The sequence below is a fragment of the Pseudophryne corroboree genome, chromosome 4 (genome assembly GCF_028390025.1).
Source record: "Pseudophryne corroboree isolate aPseCor3 chromosome 4, aPseCor3.hap2, whole genome shotgun sequence".
In the NCBI taxonomy this organism is placed as follows: domain Eukaryota; kingdom Metazoa; phylum Chordata; class Amphibia; order Anura; family Myobatrachidae; genus Pseudophryne; species Pseudophryne corroboree.
Window position 1 is genome coordinate 185,832,381 of NC_086447.1, and position 22,283 is coordinate 185,854,663.

The following is a 22,283-nucleotide window of genomic DNA, read 5'->3' on the forward strand; positions in this document are numbered from 1 at the left end:
GATGCAAATTAGGCTCTGTAGAAACTATATTCATTCAGTATGTGTGTATGAATAGATCAGTAGCGGATCTTGCCACGGGCAAGCAGGACTTTTGCCCAGGGCGCCGCCTTCCGGAGGGCGCTGGCGCCATCCGGAGGGCGCTGCACCATGGCAAGATCCGCCACTGCTGTGCCCTCCGCTGCCCGCTGTGTCCCCCGTCTGTGCCTCCTGTGAAGGGAACTAGACGCGTAGCGTCTAGTTTCCCTTCGTGGAGAGGACCTTTTGCTGTGCGGTGCGCGATGACGTCATCGCGCACCGCTCAGCATTTAAGCGGCGCTACTACTGTACAGGGGGCGTAACTGACCACGCCCCCTGTATTAAGCCACGCCCCGTTTCACATCATGTGTGTGTATATATATATATGTATATATATATAGTATTGCAAGGACTGGCACTCCTTAGGATCCAAATAAACAATGTAGGTGCCTCGGTGCCAAAATATTGTAGTTACTTAGTAGCAGAGTGAAAAAGATCCGTCACTCAAAGGACTTGCTATGGAGCAAAAAGCTGGTTAGAATAACAAGCTGACAGCGCAGCTTCAATGAGTCAACGTTTCATTTATTTTCATAAATTTCGTCAGGACAAGAATAACTTACAAAACAAACAATCTTACCTTATATAGCCCACCACACAAACCATCCTGCACGCTGTGTGTGCTTCCTGGACGGGGTTCGATGACGTCACCCCGGGGCGACGCGCGCTCTCCAGCGCCGTTTCCATAGTAACCCGCCGGCGGCATTCACAGCGCTGCAATAACAACAAAGAATAATCACCTTGGAAAGTGTATAAAAAACGTGAAAAACATCCAGTGTTAAAAAAGCTACTGCTAGAAGTGATATAGAGACAGGGCATGCATTAAATATATATACTGCGATTACAATGATATATTAGCATAAAAAGACATACGTCCACTGGTATATACTAATTTCTAGTGGCATAGAAAAAGGGACTAATTAGCTCTATAATAATTAATAGCCTGGTTTTATAATAAATACTCAGACACTATGAGAAAAACATTTGGCCTGGTGGAGGGGCATATACATGACTAGAGAAAGCACCCCAAATTATTGGACTCATTGAGACCGTACGGTGAAAGTGTGCAGAGCTCAAAGATCCAACGGGCTTCCCTGCGTAATAACAAGGCACCCCGGTCACCACCACGTAAATTGGCAGGAATATGGTCAATGACCTTATGTCGTAAACTTGCCAATGTATGTTTTGCTTCACGAAAATTTAAGCGGCGCTACTACTGTACAGGGGGCGTAACTGACCACGCCACCTGTATTAAGCCACGCCCGTTTCACATCATGTGTATGTATATATATATATATATATGTATATATATATATATATATATATGATATGTTATATTATTATATAAAATATGTATATTTATATCTATATGTTCTACAAGATAGCTATCCAATCTGAATCATAGCATTTAAATTATAGTCAAAAGCCATATTATATTGAAGTGTTTTAAAATTGATTGTTAAAGTGTTATTGCTAACGAAAATTCACAAAATATTTACACATAAGTGAAGCTCCGTTCCTGCCTAAAAGTTTGGGAAGCACGTAGCGGAAGTTGTCCGGCAGGGGACTTCCGGTGCTCGAAGGGAACGTGGAAGCATTTATCTAACTGCTACAATACAAGTACAGTGTTTTTATTGTATTACTAGAGTTGGGTAACAGAGTGTGGCAAGCTGCGTGCAAAGGTACGCAGCGATACACACTTGCGTACGCAAGTATACACGTGTCATAGTACAATAGAACGTGGACACGTATACAGCGACGCACGGGTACACACGTGGATGCACAGGCGTGAGTGCATATTTACGCAAGCGGAAGTTAGCAGCATAAAATAAATTGATTGTTAAGGTAGGATAAAACACATCCAATTATCCAATTTCAAAACAGATTACTATAATACTTTGTTTAAAGTGTAATACCTTTAAGGGAATGTTATCAATCACTGGTAAATTACTTTTTTTTCTGTACAGAAAATCTAAAAGTGTGGGTTGTTGAAAGTAAGTGTGAGTGCATTGAACCCCAGGACAATTCGGGATCCCATAGGATGAGGCACTGAGTTAGCAGAGGCTTAGTGGCGTGGAGGCTAGCGACCTCACGTATTAATTGGTATTGAGGCACGTAGTGTGTGTGTTTTTAAAGGTAAAATGTGCGGAGGAGCGTGATTTTTGGTGTTACGCTCCGGCTGTGGAGCGCAGCTTGTGAATTCGACTCCCGTGATCGTAGGGTGTATAGATAACAAGTTTCTATAAGCCGTGCGATTGGACAGCATCATCATACGCGCTGTGTTAGCATACACAGACGTGATTTGTGTAAAGTAAAGGAATTTTCACTGACTCTCTCTCAGGAAATATTCCTGGTGGACATTCATTGGAAAGGGTGATCGACAGGGGCGGAACTCTGGGAGGCAGTGGAGTCGGCTGCCGCCGGGCTCCTGACCTCAAGGGGGGCAGATCTCCTCCATTGTCTCCCGCTGCCTGTCCCTGAAGATCGGTCGCTGCCTCCAGGCTCGGACTGGGCCACCGGGGAGCCAAGGAGATCACCGTAGGCCCCACTGGTTTGTAGCCACGCCCTCTTTTGTGTGAGGGCGGGGCTTAGCAGAGTTGGACCGAGGTACAGGAGAGGCGCGCTGCGCTCTCCTGCCCGGCCCTCAGACAGAGCAGCAGGAGTGGTCGCTGCACTCTAGTGGCGGCGGCGACTGTGTGGACTTTGGTGATTGCTGGTGGGGAGTCAGGACAGCAGCGGCCTCTGTGCACAGCATACCTGCAGCCAGTCCCCTCAGCTGTCCGACCCGGTCCTTACACGTAGGAGGGAGGCCCCCATTCGGCTGCTCCTCTATCCCCAGCAGCATCAGATCTCTGTCTGTCAACAGCAGAGCACAGGCTAGGACAGGGGCTGGGGATCAGAGTAATTCCCCAATGCTCTCCTTCTGCTTCATGACTCCACCCCTTTCTGTAAGGGGCGGGGCTTGGCGGGCTGCGGTCGGAGGGGTGAGGACTGCAACCACAATTATATAATTAACCTCCCCCCAGGTCGCCCAGCAGGTCACATGACTGCTGTATTTATTGGGCTGGCCACTACTCTGACATGAGGAATGTCTAAGCTTCCTTAGGTTTTAAGCCCCGCCCCCTTTCCTCCGCGAATCTCCGCCCCTTTCCATCATCTGTCCTTCTTCTCTACCTGTCCCTGATCACATCCCCTAGTCCCTGCCCCATCCTCCCCCCTGCCTGCCAGCTTCTGTGTGTCCCCTCCAGCTCGCTCCTCATCCTTTGGAGCTCCGCAGCGTACAGAGAGGGAGACCAGGCAGCTTTCTTCACGCTGAGGTAAGTGCATGGGGAGAGCAATGTGTGGATTAATGAGGTCTGGGCAGGGCCGGATTAAGGGTGGTGGTGGCCCAGGGCAACGTAGATTGTGGGGGCCCCCACCTCTGATTTCTGGCACAGTCTCGCTCCCCCTCCTGGGGTCGTACGCACGCCCACACACACCCACATACATACATACAGGGGCGGAACTGCCGAAGATAATGGAGACTTTTGCTGCCGGGCTTCAGCCCTGAAGGGGGCACTTCCTCCATTGTTTCTCGGCCGTTCTATGCCCTTCATACTATAATAAATACAGGAGCTGCCAAGTGCAGGGCAGCGTCAGCGGAGGCAGTGTGTACAGCCCAGGGTCAAGTTACTGGCTGCACCGCACTATCTTGACATAGCACGGCTTCCCTGCCCACCACCGCTAGCTGCAGCACTGCCAACGGTGGTGAACAACTGCTACTTCTCACACCGCCAAACACAGTGAGCCGGGCAGCACTATAGCTGCCCGCCTGCATGCTCCGCCCACTCCCCCTGCTAGCTGCAGCACTGCCAGCGGTGGAGAACAGCGGCTACTGCAAGTTCTCACACCGCCATATACATCGAGCCGGGCAGCGCTGTAGCTGCCCGCCTGCATGCTCCGCCCCCTCCCGACTCCCTGCTCTACTGCTGCTGTGACCACTGGATCCCGCAAAGAAGAGAATAACAGCGCGAGGAGGAGAGGCAGAGGTATGGGATGGGGTGCGTGGCTGGGAAGCAGTTGAGTGTCCTGTACAGTAGGTACTGTAACAGTGTGTGTCAAGTGTCAAGAGTGTCAAGTAACTGCACAGAACACCCGCTGCTGTCACCGTTCACAAGGTCTTTTTACTAAGCCTGGCTGTCTCCCATCTCTCCTGTCCTTGTCACCCCTGTCCTGTTCCCATTCCATCCCTGCCACCTCTGTGCTGGCCCTGTCTCCCCTCTCTCCTGTCACCCCTGTCCTTTCCCTGACACCTCTGTGCTGGACTGTCACGCCAGTCCTGTCCCTGTCACATCTGTGCTAGCATATCACGTCTGTCCTGTCTCCTCTCCCTATCCTGTCGTATCCCTGCCACCTCTGTGCTAGCCCTGTCTCCTCTCCCTGTAACCCCTGTCCTGTCCTATCCCTGCCACCTCTGTGCTGGCCCAGCCTCCCATCTCTCCTGTCACTGTCACCCCTGTCCTGAACCTGTCTCCCCTTTCTCCTGTCCCTGTCACCCCTGTACTGTCCCATCCAAGTCACCTTTGTGCTGACCCTGTCTTCCCTCTCTCCTGTCACCCCTGTCCTGTCCCTGTCACCTCTGTCCTGTCCCATCCCTGTCATCTCTGTGCTGGCCTGGCCTCCCCTCTCTCCTGTCACTGTCACTCCTGTCCCTGTCATCTCTCTCACCCTTCTGTTCTGTCCCTGTCCCCTCTGTCCAGTCCCTGCCACCCCTGTACTGTCCCTGTCACCTCTGTGCTGGCCCTGTCTCCCCTCTTTCCTGTCTCTGCCACCTCTGTGCTGCTGGCCCTGTCATCTCTCTCTGCTGACCATTCTGTTCTGTCCTCTCTGTCCAGTCCCTGCCACCCCTGTCCTGTCCTGTCCCTGTACTGACCCTGTCAACTCTGTCCTGGCCCTGTTAACCCTCTCTCCTATCCCTTCAGTTCTGGTACCTCTGTCCTGGTTCTGCCCATGTCACCCCTGCCCTGTCCCTGTACCCTCTGTCCTGGCCCTGTCACCTATGTCCTGGTCCTATCACCTCTCTCTTGTCCCTGTCACCTCTATCTTGGTTCTCTGTCTTGGCCCTGTCATTTTTTTTCTTCCCCACTGGACTGTCCCTGTCAGCTCTGTATTGGCCCTGTCACCTCTGTTCTATCCCTGACACCCTTCCCTCCTGTCCCCTCTGTTCTGTCATGGCCCTGTCACCTCTGTCCTGTCCCCGACACCCTTCTCTCCTGTCCCCTCTATTCTGTCATGGCCCTGTCACCTCTGTCCTGCGCCTGTCCCCTCTGTCTTAGTCTGTCCTGGCCCCACTGGACTGTCCCTTTTCATCTCAGTACTAGCACTGTCACCTCTGTCCTGGCACTTTTTTTTGCGAGGGGTGGGGGCACCAAACTCTAACTTGCCTCCGGGCGATAGGGATGAACTTACGCCACTGGTGATCGATAAGGTGTTTCTCACCCAAGAAAATTCCATTGGATAGAAACCAAAAAGATCAGGCTTTCGACCTCCACTGAAAAAGGTGAAGTATTGATTTATTGCTGTTAATACTTCATACTTCCAGTGCTGAGGGGTCTGGTAGGGTCCTCACTGGGTACGCAGGAAGTCACTACAGGAGTGGGCCGTAGTACTGTCCAGTGGAGCAGGAGCGGGTGAAAAGCGCTCGGAGGAACGTCGTCTTGCGCGTGCCATTTGGTGTTTGTGTTTAAAAAGTCCACAATGGGAGCCAAGTGGGCACGCGAGAGGCGTTCAGGAGCCAGGGTTCAGGCTGAGGAGCAGAGGCCGAAAGGGTCCACTCGGTATATTAGGTGTAAGATGTATGGTCCTTACAAGCAGAGGCTTTTTGTAATGATTGAGTACGTATGAATGGTGAAATATCATTTCCAGTGATTGGTGGTTTTGATCCTAAGGTATTGCAGGTAGTATGTTTAACCAAAGTCATATAAGACAAGAACGAAAACATAATAACTATTTTAACTCGTAGCAACAATGGGGAGAAGTAAAAAGAGAAAGCAAGTACACCGCCATATGAGGATGTGGAAGCAGTTACAGCCAGTATACAAACTATAGAAAATAATAATTAAAAAAAATAAATAAAATTATGAATGAAACCTATATATGTACTAAGGAATGTCAAAGTTTTATTTAGGAAGAGAAGGTTTTAGCCATTTCTCATGCACTCAGAGGAGTAATATCCAACCGGTAAAAGAGGAGCTATAGCCTGCAGTGGAAGTGGCTGAGACCAGTGGAACTGGTAAGTATGGAGCCATTCAAGTACATACAGTGGGGCAAAAAAGTATTTGGACAGCCACCGATTGTGCAAGTTGACCCACTTAAAAAGATGAGAGAGGTCTGTAATTTCCATCATAGGTACACTTCAACTGTGAGAGACAGAATCTGAAAAACAAAACCTATGAAATCACATTGTATGATTTTTAAACAATTTATTTGCATATTCTTGCGGAAAATAAATATTTGGACAATTTAAAAGTTTAACTCAATACTTTATAATATAACCTCGGTTGGCAATTACAGAGGTCAAACATTTCCTGTAGTTCTTGACAAGGTTTGCACACACTGTAGCAGGTATTTTGGCCCACTCTTCCATGCAGATCTTCTCTAGATCTGTCATGTTTTGGGGCTGTCGCCGGGCAACATGGACTTTCAACTCCCTCCACAGATTTTCGATTGGGTTGAGGTCTGGAGACTGGCTAGGCCACTCCAGGACCTTGAAATGCTTCTTACGGAGCCATTCCTTAGTTGCCCGGGCGGTGTGTTTGTGTTATTGTCATGCTGGAAGACCTAGCCACGTTCCATCTTCAATGCTTTTACTGATGGAAGTTGTCCTGTCCCCTTTGCAGAAAAGCAGCCCCAAAGTATGCTGTTTCCACCCCCATGCTTCACAGTGGGTATGGTGTTCTTGGGATGCCATTCATCATTCTTCTCCCTCCAAACACAGTGAGTGGAGTTTATACCAAAAAGTTCGATTTTGCTCTCATCTGACCACATTACATTCTCCCAATCCTTCTCTAGATCATCCAGATGGTCACTGGCAAACTTTAGACGAGCCTGGACATGTGCTGGCTTAAGCAGGGGGACCTTTCGGGCGCTGCAGGATTTCAATCCATGATGACGTAGTGTGTTACTAATGGTAACCTTTGTGACTGTGGTCCCAGCTCTCTTGAGGTCATTGACCAGGTCCCCCCGTGTAGTTCTGGGCTGATTCCTCACGTTTCTCAAGATCATTGATACCCCACGAGGTAAGATCTTGCATGGAGCCCCAGGTCGAGGGAGATTGTCAGTGATCTTGTAGTTCTTCAATTTTTTAATAATTGTGCCAACAGTTGATCTATTCTCCCCAAGCTGCTTGCCTATTGTCAAGTAGCTCATCCCAGCCTTGTGCAGCTCTACAATTCCGTCCCTGGTGTCCTTAGACAGCTCTCTGGTCTTGGCCATGGTGGAGAGGTAGCAGTCTGACTGTTTGAGGGTGTGGACAGGTCTTTTATACAGATAACCAGTTCAAACAGGTGCCATTAATACAGGTAACGAGTGAAGGATAGAAGAGCTTCTTAAAGAAGAAGTAACAGGTCTGTGAGAGACAGAAATCTTGCTGCTTGGTAGGTGTCCAAATATTTATTTTCCACAAGAATATACAAGTAAATTGTTTAAAAATCATACAATGTGATTTCCTGTGGGGTTTTTTTTTCAGATTCCGTCTCTCACAGTTGAAGTGAACCTATGATGGAAATTACAGACCTCTCTTATCTTTTTAAGTGGGTCAACTTGCACAATCGGTGGCTGTCCAAATACTTTTTTGCCCCACTTTATATAGGGGGTAATTCCAAGTTGATCGCAGCAGGAAATTTTTTAGTAGTTGGGCAAAACCATGTGCACTGCAGGGGGGGGGGGGGGGGGGGGGCGGGCAGATATAACATTTGCAGAGAGAGTTAGATTTGGGTGGGTTATTTTGTTTCTGTGCAGGGTAAATACTGGCTGCTTTATTTCTACACTGCAATTTAGATTGCAGATTGAACACACCCCACCCAAATCTAACTCTCTCTGCACATGTTATATCTGTTCCCCCTGCAGTGCACATGGTTTTGCCCAACTGCTAAAAAATTTCCTGCTGCGATAAACTTGGAATTACCCCCATAGAAAGAAAGATCAGAGGTAAACACTAATTCGGCAAATGGGAGTAATGAGAGAAGTGCAACATTACCCGTTGACAAAACCTGCTGAAGTTACGATTGGCCCTCTATGATGCTAATCCCTTTTCTTTTCTCCTAGCAGCAGTGGCCCCTGACTTACTTAATTGACAGAGATTTTGTTATGTAAATTGAAACATGAAATACTTATATTGTACTCCCGCTCAGGAAGTACAAGGTATGTTAGATACTCCTCAAAGACTAATGTTGCATTCCACTGTTCTAGATTCATGTCCATCACAGGTAGAGGAAATTATCTCACAGATACCGGGTTCCCTATGAATTTAGGATGGACAGGACACTGGATTAATGGCTGAGGTAGTCCCAGTAGTGATACAGCAAGCAGAAGATTTAAGGGGGGTAGACCAAGTAGTTAATCAATTCCCTGTAGTGCCCAATCCAGTTGTCATTTTAATAAAATCCTCTCCACCTCTACAAACTTTACTGTCACCAACCTCTATTCTGTTTCTTCACAGTTTCTTCATCTTTGCGTTCACAAAGGGGGTACAATACATGGACTCCCAAGCCCTACATAACTGTTTACAGGGGGTCATTCTGAGGTGATCGCTAGCTGCATTTGTTCGCAGCGCAGCAATCAGGCTAAAAAACGGCAGTTCTGCGCATGCGTTTGCGGCGCAATGCGCACGTGCGACGTACGGGCACAACGAACGATGTAGTTTTGCACAGGGTCTAGCGAAGCATTTCAGTCGCACTGGTGGCCGCAGAGTGATTGACATGAAGTAGGCGTTTCTGGGTGGCAACTGACCGTTTTCAGGGAGTGTTCGGAAAAAAAAACAGGCATGCCAGAAAAAATGCAGGCGTGGCTGGGCGAACGCTGGGCGGGTTTGTGACGTCAAAACAGGAACTGAACAGTCTGAAATGATCGCAAGCGCTGAGTGGGATTTGAGCTACTCTGAAACTGCACAAAAAAACTTTGTAGCTGCTCTGCGATCCTTTCGTTCGCACTTCTGCTAAGCTAAAATACACTCCCAGTGGGAGGCGGCATAGCGTTTGCATGGCTGCTAAAAACTGCTAGCGAGCGATCAACTCGGAATGACCACCACAGTCCTTTCAGCCTGAGAATGGGTCGGTGATGATACAATATGTTAATGACTTGTGCGCTGATTCATTTGATTCGTCCCTGGCAGATACGAAACAGTTTCTGTTTCGTCTCTTCCAGACAGGACACAAGGTCTCAAAGGATAAACTGCAGTTGTGTAGGACAAGGGTCAAATACTTAGGACGTAGTACTGGTACATGATTTGACAGTTCATACACCACATGCCGTATTGGTCCTTCAAAGTTCTGCCCGAACCCGGTATGTCTCATCAGCACAATGACACCAGTATATTACTGCATGTGCCTTGTAATGCAGAAAGGGTGGAGGATGAGAATACTGGTGAAGGGAAATTTTGTATTGACACTGATATGCATGATGGTGTGGAATATCTGAATCAGACCTTTACTATGAGACCAGACATAAGTGACAGCCCGTTAGTAAACGCAGACCTGATATTTTTTGTTTTCTCCTCTAGAGATGTTTTTACTCTACATTGCAAACACACAACAATTAAATTAAGATGCAAATTTGTGTTCCCTACAGGAAAAGGAGGTCTGGAAGGCGAAGGGGTATGGTCAGGAGTCCTCAGGACTCTGAAGAGATGGACAAGGTAAGCCAGTGGCCCCAAGGACATATCTCTCAGGCCTAGCTGAGGCGGCACATGGTCTGACTAGGGTAAGGAAGGTATGTGCAAATTTGTAAGAGCATACTGGCGTGCACCAGGGTTCTCTTCTCAGGCAAGCAGGAAAGCAATGACCTGTCTTACTTGCATGAGGAAGAACATTTGGTAAGGTAGCACTAACAGAGCCATCCCATACTCCTCCTGCAGACGGAGCTTTTCAGGTAATACAAATCGACTTCGTACAGTTAAAACCCTGTAGGAATATGAAATATGTATTGGTGTGCACTGATGTTTTCTCAAACTGGGTAGAGGCATTTCCTGCCGCCACAAATTCTGACCGCAAAGAAAATTGTGCAGAAATTTGTGTGTAGATATGGTATCCTTAGGAGTAGAAACAAAGTGATAGTTAAAACTGGACTATTGTGGTCATAGACACTGCCACTAGTGATATGTAGCATCGGAACCACTCCCAGATCCCCACTTAACGAATCACCCTCTTTGAAATTTTTGTTTTGTTTTTGGGTTTTTTTGGAAGACAACCTCATGTCATGTTCGATCCGCACCATGATCAGAAATACACCAATGAGGTGACAGTACAGTACCTTATCGAGATGAGCCAGCATTTGAGAACTTAACAAAAGAACTTGAAACTGTTGATTCCTGATATGCCAACTACTAACTGTCTTGATTGTGAACCAAGAGACTGTGTGATTGTTCTTATGCTCAGGTTGCCTAAAAGACAGGTTGGAAGGACCGTACCAAGTTTTGTTGACAGAACGATCCCAGTGAAAGTAGCCGAGAGAGAGACTTGGGTCCACGAATTCCCATCACAGGAAAGTCGGTAGTCCGGAAGGAACTCGTAAAGGGAGTGAAATCGCAGACATATCACTCGAGAATCTGTTCCGTGAAGACTGAGAGGCGGCACTATTGAACACTACCTGAGCGTACTAAAGGATTACAGAAAGACCAGTCGTAGTAATGGATTTGCTATAAGCAAGATTTGTTTTGTTCTATCTTTCTTTTTTCCCGTTGACAAACATTTTTTTTTCAGAACACTCTATTTTTGTGAGGTTTCATGAGGAGTCCAGTGTGGGACTGGAACTGGTTCTGTAGAAAGGAGTGATGTCTTTATAGGATCCCAGGTCTAGTAGTTATGGAGTTCGGAGGTAACGTGATAGGCTATTATCTGAAGAATACTGTATTTTGTAGTTATTGTGACCCTATAATTGAAGATGAGTGTGTCACAACTGAGGGCCTGAGCTGACGGAAGGCAGCCTCAGTTGTAGGGGCTGAGATGTACCGGAACCTGGGAGGTTGTATCAGAGCCCTGGACATGTAAGTAACATGAAGAGAAACCGCCCTAAGGCGTGACCACGACAACTTGAGTAAAAGTCAATGATATTTATTTATGACAAACTCCATGCATCACAGTAGCAGTAAAAAGTAACATAAAAATCAGCAGAGAAATAATAATACAGTTCCTGGGTACTACAGGGTGGCAGGGGCCACAGAGCTCTGGTGGTATGAGACAGTTCTTATTATCTGCAAGTTGGAAAGTCCTTACCAGGCTCGACTGTAGCAATGAGGAAAGCCCAGGGTCGTACCAGCTGGTGTTCCAGGGAAAGCTGGACTGCTGTAGATAAAGTGCTGCTGTGGGTACTGGTTAGAACCAGACAGGTGTTGGCACGGAGTGGATACTGGCTGGAACCAGTTAAATAATAAATAAAGCTTGAGAGCGATGCAATGTAGATGAAAATGTAGAATTTGAGAGCGGAGAAATAATAATACCGGTGGAGAGTGGTAAACTGCAGAAAGGACACCGGCCCTTTAAGAGAAGCTGTACACTGCTGGAAGCTAAGCTGGAAGCAGGTGATGTTGTAGCTGGAAACAGGTGAGTCCAGAATGGATCGGAGAGTCAGGCTACACCGCAGATGGAATGCTGGTGCGGGTCTCTATAGCAGAAGTCTGGAGACAGGAGCTGGAACCTGGAAGACATTCACAGAAGAGAGACAAACTGGAACTAGGTTTGACAACCAAAGCACTGACGCCTTCCTTGCTCAGGCACAACCTATTTATACCTGCAGCAAGGAAGGCATTGGCTAGGCAATTATGCAAATTAATAATACTGACAATGGATTGGTAGGAATGATCAGCTGACAGAATCCAAGATGGCTGCGCCCATGCAGACACTTGGAGGGAAGTTTGGATTGCAATCCATGTGGTCTGGAAAACAGTAATGGCGGCGCCGGCCACCGGAGACAGGAGACGCCAGGCTGACAGATGCACATCCGACCACGCGGACACAGCGGAGGCCGCGGCTGACGTAATCGCCACTCTGAATGCAGAAGCTCAGGGACGGCGGCGGAGGCCGCGGGAGACGCCATGCCAGATGTATAAGGCGTTACTGTGACTGCGTCCAGAGAGACAGGAGAGGATGCGGGAATGTGCACATCAGGATAACAGATGGGATCCAGTCCTGGAGCGCTGAGCCAGCCTTAGGAGGCATCTGATAGGTAAGAAATGGCGTCCAGATACCCGGATCGTGACAGCACCACCCCCTTTAGGAGTGGCCCCAGGACACTTCTTTGGCTTTTGAGTAAACTTGGAATGGAATCTCCGGACCAAGGCAGGAGCATGGACATCAGAAGCATTGGTCCATGAACGTTCCTCAGGGCCATAACCCTTCCAGTCAATAAGATACTGAAGTTGACCGTAACGGTGACGTGAGTCCAGGATCTTGGCTACTTCATACTCAACGCCTCGTTGAGTTTGGACTTTCGGAGTTGGAGAAAGTGAGGAATGAAACCGATTCAAGATTAGCGGTTTCAACAGGGAAACATGGAATGTCCTGGGTATCTTTAAGAAGGGAGGCAACTGGAGTCTGTAAGCAACAGGATTGATGACTTGATCAATTTTAAAAGGACCGATGTAGCGAGGTGCAAACTTCATACTGGGAACTCTTAACCTCAAATTCTTAGTGGATAACCATACCCGATCACCCACCTTGAGAGCAGGAACTGCTCGACGCTTCTTATCCGCAAACTTCTTGTACCTGAACGATGCCTTGAGCAGAGCTGATCGTACGCTCTTCCAGATATTGGCAAACTGATGCAAGGTGATATCCACTGCGGGAACAGAAGTTGCTGGAAGCGGTTTGAACTCAGGGACTTTAGGGTGGAATCCAAAGTTGGTGAAGAATGGTGTTGAAGAAGATGAAGAATGATACTGGTTGTTATGACAGAACTCGGCCCAGGGAAGTAATTGAACCCAGTCATCTTGAGAGGAGGACACATAGATGCGGAGGAAGGACTCCAAGTCCTGATTCACCCTCTCAGTTTGACCATTGGTCTGAGGATGGTAAGCCGTGGAAAACTTTAGCTTGACTTGGAGGGCTTGACATAAACTTCGCCAGAATTTGGCTGTGAATTGAACTCCTCGATCTGAGATAATTTCTTCTGGAAGACCGTGGAGTCGAAAGATCTCTTGTATGAATACTTGAGCCAACTTGGAAGCTGACGGAAGACCGGTGAGAGGAATGAAGTGTGCCATCTTGGTGAACCGGTCAACTACCACCCAGATGGTATTAAACTTGTTGCACATGGGCAAATCTGTAATAAAATCCATCGACAAATGGGTCCATGGTCGACGGGGAACAGATAGTGGAACCAGTTGCCCCGCAGGCGACTGGCGGGATACTTTATGTTGAGCACACTTTGGGCAAGATGCAATAAACTCCAAAACGTCCTTTTTCAGAGTTGGCCACCAATAAGACCTAGAGATAAACTCCAGGGTTTTTTGGATACCTGTATGTCCGGCAAAGCGGGAAGCAAGGGCCCAATGCATGAGCTTCTTCCTTAGTGTCGGCTTCACAAAACTTTTCCCTGATGGGGGCGTAGAGTCCATCCCTACCGTGGAGAATGCCAACGGATTTATAATAGGATGCTTGTCTGAAGACTCTGACTCATTTTCTTGCTCCCATGAGCGGGAAAGGGCATCGGCCTTGCGATTCTGAGAGCCCGGACAGAACTGGAGTTTAAAGTCGAACCTGGAAAAGAAAAGTGCCCATCTGGCCTGACGAGGGTTGAGACATTGTGCGCCTTTCAGATATAGAAGGTTCTTGTGGTCTGTAAGGATGGTGATTGAATGAGAAGCTCCCTCCAACAGATATCTCCACTCCTCTAGAGCGAGCTTGATGGCTAGCAACTCCTGGTCGCCAATGGCATAGTTGCGCTCCGCTGGGGAGAACTTCCATGAGAAGAAACTGCAAGGATGTAAATGGCCATCTTTAGCCCTCTGAGATAACACCGCTCCTACTCCAACGGAGGAGGCATCCACCTCTAGGATGAAAGGAGAGTCGATGTTAGGCTGTTTCAGGACAGGCGCAGAGATGAACCTCTGTTTTAAAAGATGAAAAGCTTGCATGGCTTCTTCAGACCACTTGGACGGGTTAGCACCCTTCTTGGTAAAAGCAGTAATAGGCGCCACAATGGTGGAAAAGTCTCGTATAAACTTTCGGTAATAATTGGCGAACCCTAAGAACCTCTGGACCCCTTTGAGGGTTAAGGGTACCGGCCAATTCTGGATTGCTTGTAGTTTCTCAGGATCCATCTCTAGTCCGGAACCGGACACAATGTACCCTAGAAACGGAATGGACTTGACTTCAAAGACGCATTTCTCTAATTTGCAATAGAGATGATTGACACGGAGACGGGACAGAACCTCCTTTACCCAAAAACGATGTTCCTCTAAATTGTTGGCAAAAATGAGGATATCGTCTAGATAGACCACGACATGACGGTATAGAATGTCTCTGAAGATCTCATTGACGAAATGCTGGAAGACAGCTGGAGCATTGCTCAATCCGAAGGGCATGACGAGGTACTCATAATGTCCGTCACGGGTGTTAAATGCGGTCTTCCACTCGTCACCCTCACGGATCCGGATGAGATTGTATGCACCTCTCAAGTCCAGCTTTGTAAAGATGGTAGCTCCGCTAACTCTGTCAAAGAGCTCAGTAATCAGGGGTAAAGGATAGCGGTTCTTAATGGTAATGTCGTTCAAACCTCTGTAGTCGATGCCCGGCCGCAGACCACCATCTTTCTTTTTTACAAAAAAGAAGCCTGCGCCGGCTGGAGAAGAAGAAGGTCGAATGAACCCCTTTGCTAGGTTCTCTTTAATGTATTCCTCCATAGAATGCGTCTCAGGCAGAGACAACGGATAAGTTCGGCCTCGAGGTGGAACCTTCCCTGGAACGAGATCAATCGGGCAGTCCCATTCTCTATGAGGAGGAAGGATATCAGCAGAAGCTTTACTGAACACATCCGTGAAATCTTGATATGGAGGAGGTGGAACATCAGACGACCTGGGGGAGGAAGAACAGACAGGCAACACTTTAAACAAACATGTCTCAGCACAGGAGGGACCCCATGCCAGGATTTGCGTAGTCGTCCAATCAATTGTAGGATTGTGAAGACGGAGCCATGGAAGGCCCAGGACCACAGGATGTGTGGCTCTTGGAATCACTAAAAGTGAAATAAGTTCGGAATGAAGAACTCCCACTCTCAGACGAACTGGTAGAGTCCTTAGAGCAATAACTGTATCAAAAATTTTACTGCCATCCACGGCAGTTAAGGAAAAGGAGGAAGGAAGTCTCTCGGTGGGTAGGGACCACCGTTTAACATAGGCTTCGGTAATAAAGTTCCCAGCTGCTCCGGAATCCAGGAGGGCAATGACGTTCTGATAACGTTGAGCAACTTGAAGCGAGACTGGGAGATTACAATCTTGAGGAGATGGAGAGGAGATCATTACTCCTAGCCGGCCCTCTCCTTGACGAGCTAGGACTTGGAGTCCCGGACGTTTCGGACAGGCATTAATGGTGTGAGACGGAGCTGCACAATAAAGACAGAGAGACTCGGAGAGACGTCTTCGGCGCTCAGCAGGAGTTAAACGGAAACGGCCAATTTGCATGGGTTCATCTTTAGTTGGTGACAGTTGGCGAGGAGGAGGAGCAGAAGATTTTGGAGCAGATGATCTTCCACGCTCAGTTGCTCTCTCTCTGAAACGTAAGTCAACTTTTGTACAAAGTGAGATTAGCTCATCTAACTTGGAGGGTAAGTCTCTGGTAGCTAACTCATCTTTAATACGCTCGGATAAACCATGCCAGAATGCAGCATACAGGGCCTCGTCGTTCCATGCCAGTTCAGATGCCAGGATCTGGAACTGTATAAGATATTGTCCTACAGTATGTGATCCCTGGCGTAAACGGAGAATCTCAGACGAAGCTGAAGTTACCCGGCCTGGCTCGTCGAAGATGCGCCTGAATGTTGACACGAATGCAGTGTAAGAAGATAGCAGGGTGTCGGACCTCTCCCATAACAGTGATGCCCAGTCAAGGGCTGAGCCACTGAGAAGTGAAATGATGTAGGCAATTTTTGTACGGTCACTGGGAAAATTGCCAGGTTGTAGCTCAAACTGAATCTCACACTGGTTGAGAAATCCCCTGCAGAATCTTGGCGATCCGTCAAATTTTGCTGGCGTTGGAAGATGAAGACGTGGAGCAGAAACGGGTAAGGTGGGTGGGGTTATAGTTGGAGTCACTGTGGTTGACGCCCCAGATGCGCCTGATCCACGGAGAGTTGTCTGAATCCCATCCAGCCGAGTAGAGAGATCCTGGAGACAGCGGATGATGTGGCCCTGTGCAGCCTCCTGATGTTCAAGTCGGGCTGCCAGTTCTTGCATCGGCCTGGCCGCTTGATCCTGGTCTCCGGCTGGATTCATTTGGTCAGTGCTTACTGTCACAACTGAGGGCCTGAGCTGACGGAAGGCAGCCTCAGTTGTAGGGGCTGAGATGTACCGGAACCTGGGAGGTTGTATCAGACCCCTGGACATGTAAGTAACATGAAGAGAAACCGCCCGAAGGCGTGACCACGACAACTTGAGTAAAAGTCAATGATATTTATTTATGACAAACTCCATGCATCACAGTAGCAGTAAAAAGTAACATAAAAATCAGCAGAGAAATAATAATACAGTTCCTGGGTACTACAGGGTGGCAGGGGCCACAGAGCTCTGGTGGTATGAGACAGTTCTTATTATCTGCAAGTTGGAAAGTCCTTACCAGGCTCGACTGTAGCAATGAGGAAAGCCCAGGGTCGTACCAGCTGGTGTTCCAGGGAAAGCTGGACTGCTGTAGATAAAGTGCTGCTGTGGGTACTGGTTAGAACCAGACAGGTGTTGGCACGGAGTGGATACTGGCTGGAACCAGTTAAATAATAAATAAAGCTTGAGAGCGATGCAATGTAGATGAAAATGTAGAATTTGAGAGCGGAGAAATAATAATACCGGTGGAGAGTGGTAAACTGCAGAAAGGACACCGGCCCTTTAAGAGAAGCTGTACACTGCTGGAAGCTAAGCTGGAAGCAGGTGATGTTGTAGCTGGAAACAGGTGAGTCCAGAATGGATCGGAGAGTCAGGCTACACCGCAGATGGAATGCTGGTGCGGGTCTCTATAGCAGAAGTCTGGAGACAGGAGCTGGAACCTGGAAGACATTCACAGAAGAGAGACAAACTGGAACTAGGTTTGACAACCAAAGCACTGACGCCTTCCTTGCTCAGGCACAACCTATTTATACCTGCAGCAAGGAAGGCATTGGCTAGGCAATTATGCAAATTAATAATACTGACAACGGATTGGTAGGAATGATCAGCTGACAGAATCCAAGATGGCTGCGCCCATGCAGACACTTGGAGGGAAGTTTGGATTGTAATCCATGTGGTCTGGAAAACAGTAATGGCGGCGCCGGCCACCGGAGACAGGAGACGCCAGGCTGACAGATGCACATCCGACCACGCGGACACAGCGGAGGCCGCGGCTGACGTAATCGCCACTCTGAATGCAGAAGCTCAGGGACGGCGGCGGAGGCCGCGGGAGACGCAATGCCAGATGTATAAGGCGTTACTGTGACTGCGTCCAGAGAGACAGGAGAGGATGCGGGAATGTGCACATCAGGATAACAGATGGGATCCGGTCCTGGAGCGCTGAGCCAGCCTTAGGAGGCATCTGATAGGTAAGAAATGGCGTCCAGATACCCGGATCGTGACAGAGTGCATCCAGAGATGTCAGTCTAGCAATAAGGCAGCATTTGACAGACATCCCTTGAGTGATTACAACTCACTAGTGGGTAAGGTCTTAAACCAAACGGAATGTTGGATGTGCTCACAGGTACCTCTAAGGCAAAATAATGCAGGATTAGTGCCATATTCTTTAGAGTTAGCTGAGATACTTGAATGACACGGAGGGGGGGGACCGGTGGACAAGGAATATAATAGTACCATAGATAAGTCCCTGGTATGTTTAAATCTCACCAATTTCAGGAAACCAGGAAATTGGGAGGTAATCAGGAACAATCAGACAATGGCTTATTCACACATAGCAGATAAAGAGCTCATTAATATATGTGGAAGAAAAGTTTGAGTGGCTCTCCCCGAACTCCGAAGGTTTATGTTATCTAGGAAGGACACTACCTGAAATAATAACCCTTGTTCAATGATGAAACAGACCTAGCTTACGATCCAGGAATGGAAACAATGTTCAGGGAGTGATAGTAATATATACCATGAAAATTTTATAGGTCTCTTTCACGATTTGTTTGTGTTTTCTTCCTCTACCCAGCAAAACCTCTATCGAATCCGAACATCAGTGTACAAAGACGTAGGTACATGTATGTATTGCAACGTTCATTCAAATCAGACATCATAGGCCATAGCACTGTCCCAGCATACTCTATAGGTTGAATGTCGTCCCACGCCCAACCAGTGGTCCCGTGACCGCCGAGCGCATATAGAGGATATCCCATCCTACTCCCTGTCTTCTCCAACTATAGTCAATGTCTGATTTGCCAAATGAATACATACGTGTGTCTAGGTCACCAAATATTGTTTGAAATATTTTTTTGTAATTAGGTTTAATGTGACAGTTATGACAGTTATTGTTTACTGTCAAAGGGTGGACTGTCAAAGTCAAAAATATTACATACAGACAACATACAAACTCCAAACAGAGAGGTCTCTGTTCATGCGCATACATGCAGCGTGCACAGGATATACGGTAGCATACGCATCCACACAGACAAGCCACAAAGATATATTCAACACATATTTCATACAACACATAAATTACACATAGACAAAACATGACAAGCACCAGAAATTATAATGTATTTATATATTAGAATGTAACATCAGATATATATGTATTATTGGAACAGAACACGTTATATATATTATGCTTAGTGGCAAAATGATCAGGAGAATGTGTGTATTAATTTGATAGCTATTGGTAGATTGTAGCACATTGCAACGATTAGTTATGACCAAATGTATGAATACAAAGGACTTCCTGAAGACTTGAAACTGGATTCACAGTCATGGCCCTGGGGGCAGACACGAGTTTGCTACATAGGACAAAAGCCTTCACATTGACCAATGAGCCTTCGAGTTCCTGAGAGGTCTAGCCTCTGGACCAATGGAAGAAGATGAAACCCTCTGTTGTATACACCCATTATTTTACTGTATAAACATATAGGGACCCAGAAGCAGGGAGCTCTCTGATACATTCTCATTTCACTCTCGCACACACACACATACAAACACTCACACATTTACTCTCACACACACACACACACACACCCTTATCAGAAGTCTCCTACCTGATGACTGGCTGCCTGGGACCAGTGAAACTAAGCATATGTATGTTGACTGTAACTGATTCTTTTGTAACTGTAACGGCTTCTTGTGTAATTGTAATTCTGTAACCATATATATATGTTATACCCAATGATATACTATAGATATGTTATTTTGTATGCATACCCCGTTTAATATCAAATATATATATACCTCTGAGCGTTGGACCTCAGCATACAATGTGTGCGACTGCTTGCTTTCTCTTAAGGGATAGAGTGCTGCAACGTTCAGCGCACTTTTATCGTATATGGTAATAAGATGCGCCTTGTGTCCGCAGTATATATTAACGCTGGAATTTTAAATGTTTATTTAAAATAATCGGAAATTCACAACCCGTACGTCGTGCGTGCGCATTGCGGTGCATACGCATGTGCAGAAATGCCAATTTTTAGCCTGATCGCTGCGCTGCAAACAATAGCAACTAGCGATCAACTTGGAATGACCCCCATTGTACACTGCTGCACTGTGACTCGGAGACCCACTATTGCGTAGATCTCTGGGGATATTGTATCGTGGTCAGGATCCTTACATGATGATTTAGATTCTATGTGTAGAAGTGACATGTACTTGTTTCTATGTCCTATACAGGATTTTACTGACTTCACGGCTGGACGCCATGAAGGAGATTGGCCTGCTTAATGCAGGGACCACTGCTCTGGCAGTTTCGACATGCAGGGGATGGTGGCTACACCAGTGGACTGCGGATACAGAATCCAAGTAAGGTATGGTGAATCGGCCCTTCAACGGGTGAGGCCCTGTTGGGATGCTCGTAATACGGGAATATACGAGCCAACTGCGGGTAAGTGGACAAATCTTCCTTCCACAGCTGCGCAGTCCAGGGAATTAGATCCTACACCTACTGTATACTGCAATCCCTTCATACCACAAACCCATACATACACAGAAACCCAAGGGTTCCGCCACTTCCTTTAGTGGACGGTGGGGGAATTCCAGAAAACCTGCACCGCCAGGTTTCTAGGAACGGTTTCGGGTCCCGTATTCTCAAAACCTTCGTTTTGACAATTGACCTCACTGCCTGGGGATCAAGCAGGTGGGAGACAGGCTAAAAAGATTTCGGTAAAACATCTAGGCGATATCCTGCCTAGTCCCCTGGGAAATGTTAGGCTGCCAAGTGTGCAGACTGGAGTTTCTAGTACTCCCGCCTCACAGATTCTTCAAATCAGGTGTACTGGCTTCTCAGGCTGAAAGTACAATACTGCTGAAAGCATTTGTCAAACACATGTAATTATTCCGGTTCCACCTCATTTATGTAACAGGGGTTACTATTCAAACATAAGGTCATTGGACCCCTACTGGTGGGTGTTCAATTCAGGAGGGAGTCTGAGAGCGGTGATCTATGGTCGAGATACAGGGGAATTTCTGGTATCTCGGGATATCAGGGGTGCGTACCTTCCCATTCCAATCTGGCCGCCTCTCTAGGTAGCACTACAACTATATCACTTCTAGTTCCAAACACTGCACTTGGCTTCTACGCGACACCGGGGGTGTTCATCAATGCCATGGCGGTGATTGTGCTCCTACTCCACAGACCAGGAGTGGACATAATTCCATATCTGGACGACCTTAACATCCTCCGGGGAGATGTTGTTACGGAGTGTTGCTCTCTAACATCAACTGTCCCGGGATCTTGGGTGGATCCTGAAGCCTCGAATTTCACATTTGGAACCAGCAAGGAGGCGTTCCTTCCTGGAGATGATTCTCGACATAGACGTGCAGAGGGTGTTTCTACCGGTGGAAAAAGCGTTGGTGATCCAATCAATGTTCTGAGATGTCCTGAAGCCAGCCCTTATATCAGTTCATCAGTGCATTCCCCTTATGGGGAAGATGGTTGCCTCCTATGAGGCTCGACAGTACAGAAGGTTCCTTGCATGGTCTTTCCAACTGGTTCTCCTAGTCAAATGAAAGGGATCTCATCTTCACATGCACCAGCAAATACGCCTGTTGCCGAAAGCCAGAATTTCATTCCTCTGGTGGCTGCAAACTTCTCACCTTCTCGATAGAGGTTGGGGAGCTGTCACCCAAGGGGAACACGTCTGCGGAAAGTGGTCAAGTCTGGAATCCATCCTTCCAATTAACATTCTGGAGCTAAGGGTGGCACATCTTCTTCAAGATCAGGCCATTCAGGTTCAGTCGGACAATGTAATGGTGGTATCCTACATAAACCGACAGGGTGGAAAGAAGAGCAGAGCTGTAATGTCAGAGGTGACAAGAATCCTCCTCTGGGCAGAAAATCACGCGGTGGCGCTGTCAGCAATCTTCATTCCGGGAGTGGACAACTGGGAAGCGGACTTCCTCAGCAGACTCGATCTCCTTCCAGGAGAATGGGGCCTCCATCCGGAGGTATTCGTAGAGGTCACAAGCCGATGGGGTGTACCTCAGATAGGCATAATGGCCTCTCGCCTCAACAAGAAGCTTCGGAGGTACTGTTCCAGGTCGAGAGACCCACATGCAGAGGAGGTGGACGCCCTGGTAACTTCGTGGGTGTTCCAGTCAGTGTATGTGTTCCCTCCACTTCCACTCATCCCAAGAACTGGCCCAGAAG

The 22,283-nt window shown here is 47.6% G+C and overlaps 1 long non-coding RNA gene across 1 annotated transcript in view; it reads left to right on the plus strand.

Moving 5' to 3' along the window:
• LOC134911237 (uncharacterized) overlaps positions 1-9,964 on the plus strand; it is a 199,799-nt gene extending 189,835 nt beyond the window's left edge. The window contains exon 3 of the long non-coding RNA XR_010176422.1: positions 9,898-9,964. This is a non-coding gene — a long non-coding RNA (uncharacterized LOC134911237). The remainder of the gene's footprint in view (positions 1-9,897) is intronic.
• The last annotated feature ends 12,319 nt before the right edge of the window (positions 9,965-22,283 follow it).